This window comes from Magnolia sinica, chromosome 4 (assembly GCF_029962835.1).
Source record: "Magnolia sinica isolate HGM2019 chromosome 4, MsV1, whole genome shotgun sequence".
Classification (NCBI taxonomy): domain Eukaryota; kingdom Viridiplantae; phylum Streptophyta; class Magnoliopsida; order Magnoliales; family Magnoliaceae; genus Magnolia; species Magnolia sinica.
In genome coordinates this window covers 52,497,191-52,505,296 of record NC_080576.1, presented here as the reverse complement: position 1 = coordinate 52,505,296, position 8,106 = coordinate 52,497,191, and the positions used below count along the sequence as shown (strand labels likewise).

Genomic DNA, 8,106 nt, shown 5'->3' with positions numbered 1-8,106 from the left:
AAGACCCTAGTTTAAAAAAATTTGTATTGGGCCTAGAAGATCAGAGTGTGCTGTGGAAGCGTAATGGGCCATGTAGACTTGTCCTTCAGGAGGATATAAGATTTCATGATATTTCCCATGAGTCTAGGATAATCAAAATCACAAGTCGATGGAACCACATATAGACCAAGTTACATGGTTTAGGTTCAAGTTTTAAGTCCTAGCAAATCTTAACGATTCCAATGCCCTGATCAATCAAAGGATCGACATTTAACAGGATTAGGAATTGATACCCAAAATCCTCTGTCCTGCACAGGCAGATGATTGACGTATCGGGCTCAAACCCACTATGACCACAGTTCGTGACAGTTTGACCACTAGGATATAAAAATTAAAATTAAAATAGATAAGATATCGTTATTAGTCACCCGAATGAGCTTACAATCTTAGTAAACGCTATTAGAAATCCCGATGTTGACGAGCACTAGAAAGATTCCCGAGTTCTAATTAACACTTAAATGATTTATAACCTATAGAGGACCCTAAACCCATTAGTGATTGATAGATTAAATGCCAAAGGGTTGTGGTAGGTCTGTATGTAACTCGTTGGGATTTCACACTTAGACAAATCAAGAATATGACGCACCACTAAGGCAATTCTCCTACATCAATAACCAGGATGAGCATTATCGAACCATGACGGTCAAAACTTTCTTTAAGGGAGGTAGGTTGTAATGACTCTTGTTATGGTAGTAAATCATAAGCGCTTGCTTATACAGACAAACTTAGAGAAGAACTAGCGGATGCATACGAACACCATAAGGTAGATTGTTGTCCATTTTCATAGAGGAAGTGCAGAATTTCGAAGACGAAATTCTCTTTAAGGGGGGTAGATTGTAACGCCCTGTACTTTTCAGTACATGGGTGTTACCGGGGAAGCCTAAATCTGTTTACACGTGTGTGGAAACACACGTGGTTATACTTGCACACCAACACCCAATAATTCTCGATCTATTCATCTCAACCATCTTGTACAATATTCATCTGTATAACAAGCCATCTATCCGACTAATTTTCAAATTAGTCCATCATATCTTCAGGACATGAGCCAATGAACCCACACATTAGGAGTTGTCTTCGTTCACAAAATGAGCCAATCAAACCATCCATCATACGTCCTAAGGTCTGGATCAACAGACCCATCATTCGTCTAACTTCAAAGACTCCCACAACTGTACACCACTTGATCATTTTGATTAGGCCACTTGATTATTAAACTTTCTAATGACTTTACCGAAACTAGGCCGAGAACCTTAGGAATCATCCCTGATCATATTTTGTAATGATCTGACCGTCAGATCTTCATAGATCGTAAAATAATCTAGGTATTTAGAAAGTAAGGGCTCATTTATAAATTTAAAATAATTTAACCTTTCTCATCAAGCCTACAATAAATAAAAGGCGTTGGCCAAGATGCAAACCACGATGAACAACTTAGAAAAATAATGATGATGATGATGATGATAATAATAATAATAATAATAATAATAATAATAAAGATCATAATGATAAAAATAATAATAATAATAATAATAGTAATAGTAATAATAATAATAATGGTAGTAATAATAATAATAATAATAATAATAGTAATAATAATAACAAATAACATTATAAAAAGTAGTGTAACTTGATATTTAGTGCTATAAGGGCACAACAGGTCATATATCCATGATTTGACCATTGATGAACGAATCGGAACTAATCCGACCATTGGATTGGCGGAAATCATTAATTGAACGTGTAATCAGCAAGTGCGGGCCATTTGAGTTTAGGATCTGCCTTATGGTCGGTCAGGGATGTTAATAAGACCAGTGAAAGTTGATGGACGGCTTTGATTTTGTTATCTGGTCCTGTGGGCCCCACTTTGGGGCTATGCATGTGCACAGTTCACATGCACTCATAGTGCACCGGATGGGGCAGTCCAGTCAAGTCCGGTCTGACCCGCACTTTCTAAAAACGGAGAAACCTCTCTCTCTCTCTCTCTCTCTCTCTCTCTCTCTCTCTCTCTTTGGGTTTTGACAGAGGACGGACGAGTGTCCGGTTCTCTTGATCAGTGGCCCACATGCGCCAGCCTTTGGGACGATCCAAACCGTCACTATAAGAAAAACAGGCATAGCCGACTGATGGGGCTAACCTTTGCCCGCAGCCAGTTCCAATGGCCGCTAGAAAAGGGCCCTATTAAAAAAAATTCCGCAGCCCTAATTTCATTTCCGCCACTCGATCTCTCTCTACCTCTCCCTCTCCCTCTCCACTCCCTCAAGCTCTCTCTCTCTCTCTCTCTCTCTCTCTCTCTCTCTCTGCACCTCTCTGTCTCTGTTCAATCTCTCTCTACATCTTTCTCTCTGTCTCTCCCTCTCCACTCTCAAACCCATCGCCGACACACACACACACACACAGAGACACACACACACACTCTCTCTCTCTCTCTCTCTCTCTCTCTCTCTGTCTTCCATCCTCCAGCACAAACCGAAGACCGTAGTTATTGTACTGCTTGTCCATCCTGCACGATCAAAGCACCAGGTCCAGCCATATCTGGTCCTTTTACTCACTGCAAACAGGTACAGATCTAAACCCCTCTGCAGTTTAGAGCTTTGGATTCTATTCCCTTCCCTTCCCTCTCTCTCTCTCCCTCCTAGGTTTAGGGCTTTTGGTCTGATTCACGCTCTTTTCCCATGCTTCTGCTGGAAATTAGGGTTTTAGGATGAGGTTTTCTCCCGATGAAAGTGATTGGGTTTAAATTGAATGATATCTTCTGAATGATTTTCGACATTTTTTGTTGTAGATTGAGTGGCATCTTCATATTATCTTCGATTCAGATAAGAATTCTCAACAACTACCAAATTCCAGCCTTGCAATCCTGCAGTGGGAGGACCTGCAAAATCTCAATTGGTACATGAGGTATATTCACTGGGTGGTGAAATTGGGAAAACTGTTGATAGGTAATATTCCAGAAAACACTTTACTTTGAATGAATTTTCCTTTGACACTGTTTATTGATTTGATAATCTATGTTAGAAAATAGGAAGTATTCCTTGTGGTTATTTCATTTGGTTTTGCATCAGTTTGTTGATTTTTAATTGTTGGTGGTCTTCAAATCATGGATTAGCTACTGTTTTTATTGTGTACCAATAAGGACCATATTTATTTTTATTTTTTTGAATTTTGAATTTGGTGTTTGGATTATCATCTTCTGGTTTGATTTTATTGCCAGCTTCACTTGTCTTTTCTGCATAAACTGTTGTTTGGTGACAACATCTTAATCTCTGGCTCTAATCTTGTATGTTTAACATTATCATATAGATTTGATCAAAATATCCTCTCTATCCATCAACAAGACTTGCAAGTTGTAAAGATCTTTCAGAATGATGACAGTGAGAACTCGGATTTTCCTAAACCTTGGAATCAAGCTGATTATGAGGGATTGTTGTTTGCTCTTGCATGGAAGGTCTGTTTTTCACATTTCCTTTCAAAGAAATATATTGTTGGTTTGAGTTCTCTAACCATCTTCCACTATTCTATAGGGTGTGGGAAATAGGGAAGCTGTATGGCAGCGTAGATACTTTTATCTGGTCAGGCCATTTCTTTATATACTAGAAAGCCCTGCTTCCTAAATTTACAAACAGTGTCTTAGGTTCTTAGATAGTACTCTTTTGTTTTGTTCATATCTAGCATTTTGTATCTGACTGTCCTTTCAAAATTCCAGATTTTAAGCTGTAAATGAGTGCACCAGAAAATAGTTATAAAAACTGTTAAATCTATCACGTCTCTCTTCTCCAACCTACGAGGAAAACAAGTATATCAGGTTCCTCCGGAGCATGCTGGCAATGTGGAAAATGTGTTAGCAGTTTGTGATGTTGGGCAATCAAACATCAAGGTCTGGTTCACGTGGTTGTTATTTTAATATAGTAATTTAATCTTTATTTAGAAAATTGAAAACTGTTGCCTGGATGGCATGGTTCTTCTTTCAATTTGCTTTATACTTCATGTGTAGGTCATTGAACTTGTTAATGCATTGATTTTGCGATGTGATAATGATAATTCGTGGCGAACTTGGTAGAACTGCCTTCAAGGGGCTATCTATCGTGCATCGGTGGGTTCTCCTGGTTTATATTTAGGCATGCACATATCTCTCACTTATCATGTGTGGACTTGTTGAAATCCTGTTTGTCTTCAACTTGGGTTTAATAAGATATTTGAAGGCTAAGTTTTTCCTTAATAATATTTAGTCTTTGAAAAGGTTGTTTTAACTTACATATGTTTTCCAATTACAAATTCAGATAAACTACACATAAGACGTAACTTTATTGGTTTAAAAGATAATTTTCCTTTAATTATGTTTAATCCATGATAAGCTTAGGTTGGTTTACATTTATGTCCATATCACAACTTCATACAATTTATACAGAAATTTAATTATTTAGCTTGTTTTCAAGTTTGGAACCAAGTACATAGAACTCATGTAGTTTATAAAGAGAGTAAACATGGGGTAATTATTCTCATTTGTGAACTTTTCACTTGGAGCCCTGTCATTCTAGCACATGCATCGGATGTCTAGCTGTAGAAAATGGAGACCAAACCATGACAATTAACTAGCATGAAAATTGGCCTATCCATCTATTGGGTGGGTTCACCATTACATTGAGTCAGATCACGGGCTGTCCATTTATATTGAATGGGCAACCCACCTGTTGAGTGAACTAACATCCATTCTAATCCTTGGAATCTTTATGGTGTGGCCCACCTTCTGCACAGCTCTGAAACATGTGACAATTTACGGAGAAAGACAGGATTGTGCAAGATCTAAGTCACTCATTAGGTGATCCCAATTTGTAGCTCCATGGTTTAAAAAATCAGACTTCTTTTATTTTTTTATTAAGGAATCATATGAAGAGTTTAAGCACGTGCTTCTTGCATTTATATTTGACAAAGGATTAGACATCTCCTGTGGTAAACGAGGTATGCTGGAAGTTTATCTTTTTCAAAATTAATTAGATAGTTTCTACCATCTTTGCTCTTTGTTCAAAATTAATTTCTCTTGTTTTTCTTGCACGTGATGTGGGTCCTTCATCAAAGCAGTATTAATTTGCTAGAGAACAGAGGAGGAGGGCATTTTGAGGAAAAGCAGGTCCTATTAATTTTCAGGGATGTATGCAATGCGGTATTTGCAATGCATTCCGATTCACCATTGATTGCTCATAGGTAAGGCCCTTTGATCCTTGAGCATTACTCTTTAACCTCTCTTTTTGTTGATCTTCTTTCTATTAATTTGTGTTGATTTATGATTTGAGAAGAACCTTGTTTGGTTCTGGTTATGGTGGTTATCAAGAATAAATTCTGTTTACTCTCAGTACAATTGTCATTTACATATTTATTTTGGGTTGTTTTGGTTAAGGGAATTTGTATTCTTTTTTCCGAGGGATGCTGAAACAAACAAAAATGCCAACTGTTGTATTGTTGAGAAGAGAAGAAATGGATGGATAAATTGGGTCTTTTAGCAAATTCCCTCGGTTCATTTTGGATTTTTTTATTTTGTATGTAATCTATTTTCATTTTGGTTTATTTGTAAACTCTTTTTTACTGCCTTGCCAAAAAAGGATGATTGAAATTCTGCATTTTCCCCAAAAATTTATCACTGATCTGGGTTTTGTCATTTTTAAAGGTCAAGATAATATTGCTGATTTTGAGATGAAGCTCATGGACATTGACAGCAAGCATCTTGGAATTCCATAAGCAGAGTATTATGCCATTGTAAAGATGCCATCAGCTGAGTTCTCAAGTATTTGCAAGGACCTCAGCAGCATTGGAGATACTGGTATCATCATCATCATTGCATGAGTTAGTATTGAGATACTTCCATACAGATAATATTGTGTACTGAATTCACCCACCATCCATTGGTTGAAATTTGAATAGAATGTGTAGGGATTCTTGTTGGTTGTTTCATACTAATGTCCAACATTCATATCAACAGTTATAGTTCACTAACAACATTCGTGTTGGAATAATTCCTTGTTGTCTATCATTTATCTTTCAATGATTCATTTGGCAAATTTGGTGGGTTACTCTTATTTTATGGTGCAGATATTGAACTGGATTAATTCTGCTGTTAACTATCAGTGCTAGTTTCAAGATAATTGGTAGAAAGTGCCCTTTGATTTCGAATTTTACATTATTGTTTATAACTATGAAAACCATGCAGCAAAGATGTTATACACGCACTCAAATGAATGGTTGATAGTCACTTATTACATTCAACTGATTTCTTGTTAAATGTTGGCCATTGGTTGGGACTTTTTTAACCATCTGTTTGTAATTATTGAAAGTTTTCAAGTGGATAGGATCACCTAACGTTGTGGTTTTCTGAGGTACGGCTAGAAGAATGGTCCAGATCTCATGCATGGCATCACATGTTTGGAGAAGTATTGCTGGACAACTAACTATGATGCAAGTGTCGAAACTGGTTCCTTTCTCAACTTGTTCAATGCGAAAGCTTGTTAAGTCTGAAACGAGCCCTGTTTTTTTTTGTAGTGTTTGGTATGCTTCACTATAGTCATATGCATTAGTTTTTAATTTCTCTATGATCCATTTGGAATATTCATATGCATTTAATTTATTTTTTTCAATGGACATTGCTCTTTGTCATGTGGTCTGTTATTAACATATACTCACAGAGATAGGAATTTCTTGAATAATCGGCCATTCAATATACATTGTGTTATGTAGTCATATGATTTGCTGACTTCCAATTGCAGGGCAAAAAAAACCCACCTGAATTGACTGAATTAGTTATCTTGTTTATCTTATTATCCACGTTTTTATTGTAGCCTGATGTTATAGATGTGTGTGTGTATGATTGTTTGTCATGAAGATGCATTTTATAGGAGCATTGCAAGTGTTTGATGGTGGTTTTCCTTTCCTTGACATTGTCTGATATATGATTTTGTCACTGGTTTCCTCTTCAATCTAAATGCAGTGATTTAAACATATCCATCTAATAAATGCAGGATATCAACTGAACTTGCTGCCTTGTCTAGTCAGCAACATGGTGCCTCGTTTCAAAACCAAAGCAGCAACGATAATTTGTTCCAGCAAAATCTGGGCATATCCAATGATCTCTCAAGTGATCCCCACCAACAATCACACAGGTGGTTACTACTTGGTATAAGTAAATAAATCTTCAAGTATAGGACTAGCCCACCTTTTGATGGCTATCTATTAGTTCTTTCGAGTAGTATATCATGACACACGTAGATGCTAAGATTCTTTCATTCCTTGAACAATACTCATTCACACTCAAATATTTAAATACTTGTGATAGATAATAATGTTTTCCAATGAATTGTATGTACAAAAACACTTAATTCCAAAGGGAAACAGAGTCATCTTCTTTGAACTTTGCTCTTTTCTTACTTTCTCTTAGTTTGGTAATTCTCTTGAACTTTCGGTGCTCTGTAATATCTGCTGAAGAAAGTCTGAATTAATTTTCATTTTTTTTGTCATGTTCATAGATCCTTGAAAAGCTATACAATGCCAGCCACGTCATCATTGTAAATGAGTTGGTGAAGCTAGCATCCATTCAGCTCTCATTCAATGATTGTGCTTCTGCAATGGATACCATAAAACGAGTAGATGCAATATTTTCACTGTATTATGGATCTCACACGTCGAAGCTATTTCCATATTTGGAAAATCTCAAAGAAAAGTTCTAAAGCTCACTTCATAATGAGAAACCTTCTGTTTTATCTGTTCAGGTTAGTAGCACTCACTTTTGCTTCTTGCACCAATTTTTTTTCAAGGAATGCTAATTGCTCAACCTTAATTCAATAAAGTTCTCATTGCAATGTGTAACTGCTCATCCAGTATGATCACCATGGATGGTCCATGACCTAGAAATAGGATGATCAAACCATCCCAACTGCTCAATCAGGCTGTGACACCAAGATGGATGGTTGGTCATTTTTTTCATCAAATCGGGTGACTAGGATAATCCAATCAAGTTTGCTTGTTAGTGTGGTGATGTTATTTGGGTAATTCTGTTTGACTGGGGATCCCATTAGTAATTAA

General features: G+C 36.7%; 1 long non-coding RNA gene across 1 annotated transcript; it reads left to right on the top strand.

Moving 5' to 3' along the window:
* The first annotated feature begins 3,385 nt into the window (after positions 1-3,385).
* On the top strand, positions 3,386-5,365 carry LOC131243115 (uncharacterized). Its single transcript, XR_009169876.1, has 3 exons — positions 3,386-4,132; positions 4,920-4,998; positions 5,119-5,365. It is a non-coding gene; the product is annotated as an uncharacterized LOC131243115 (long non-coding RNA).
* Positions 5,366-8,106: the final 2,741 nt, after the last annotated feature.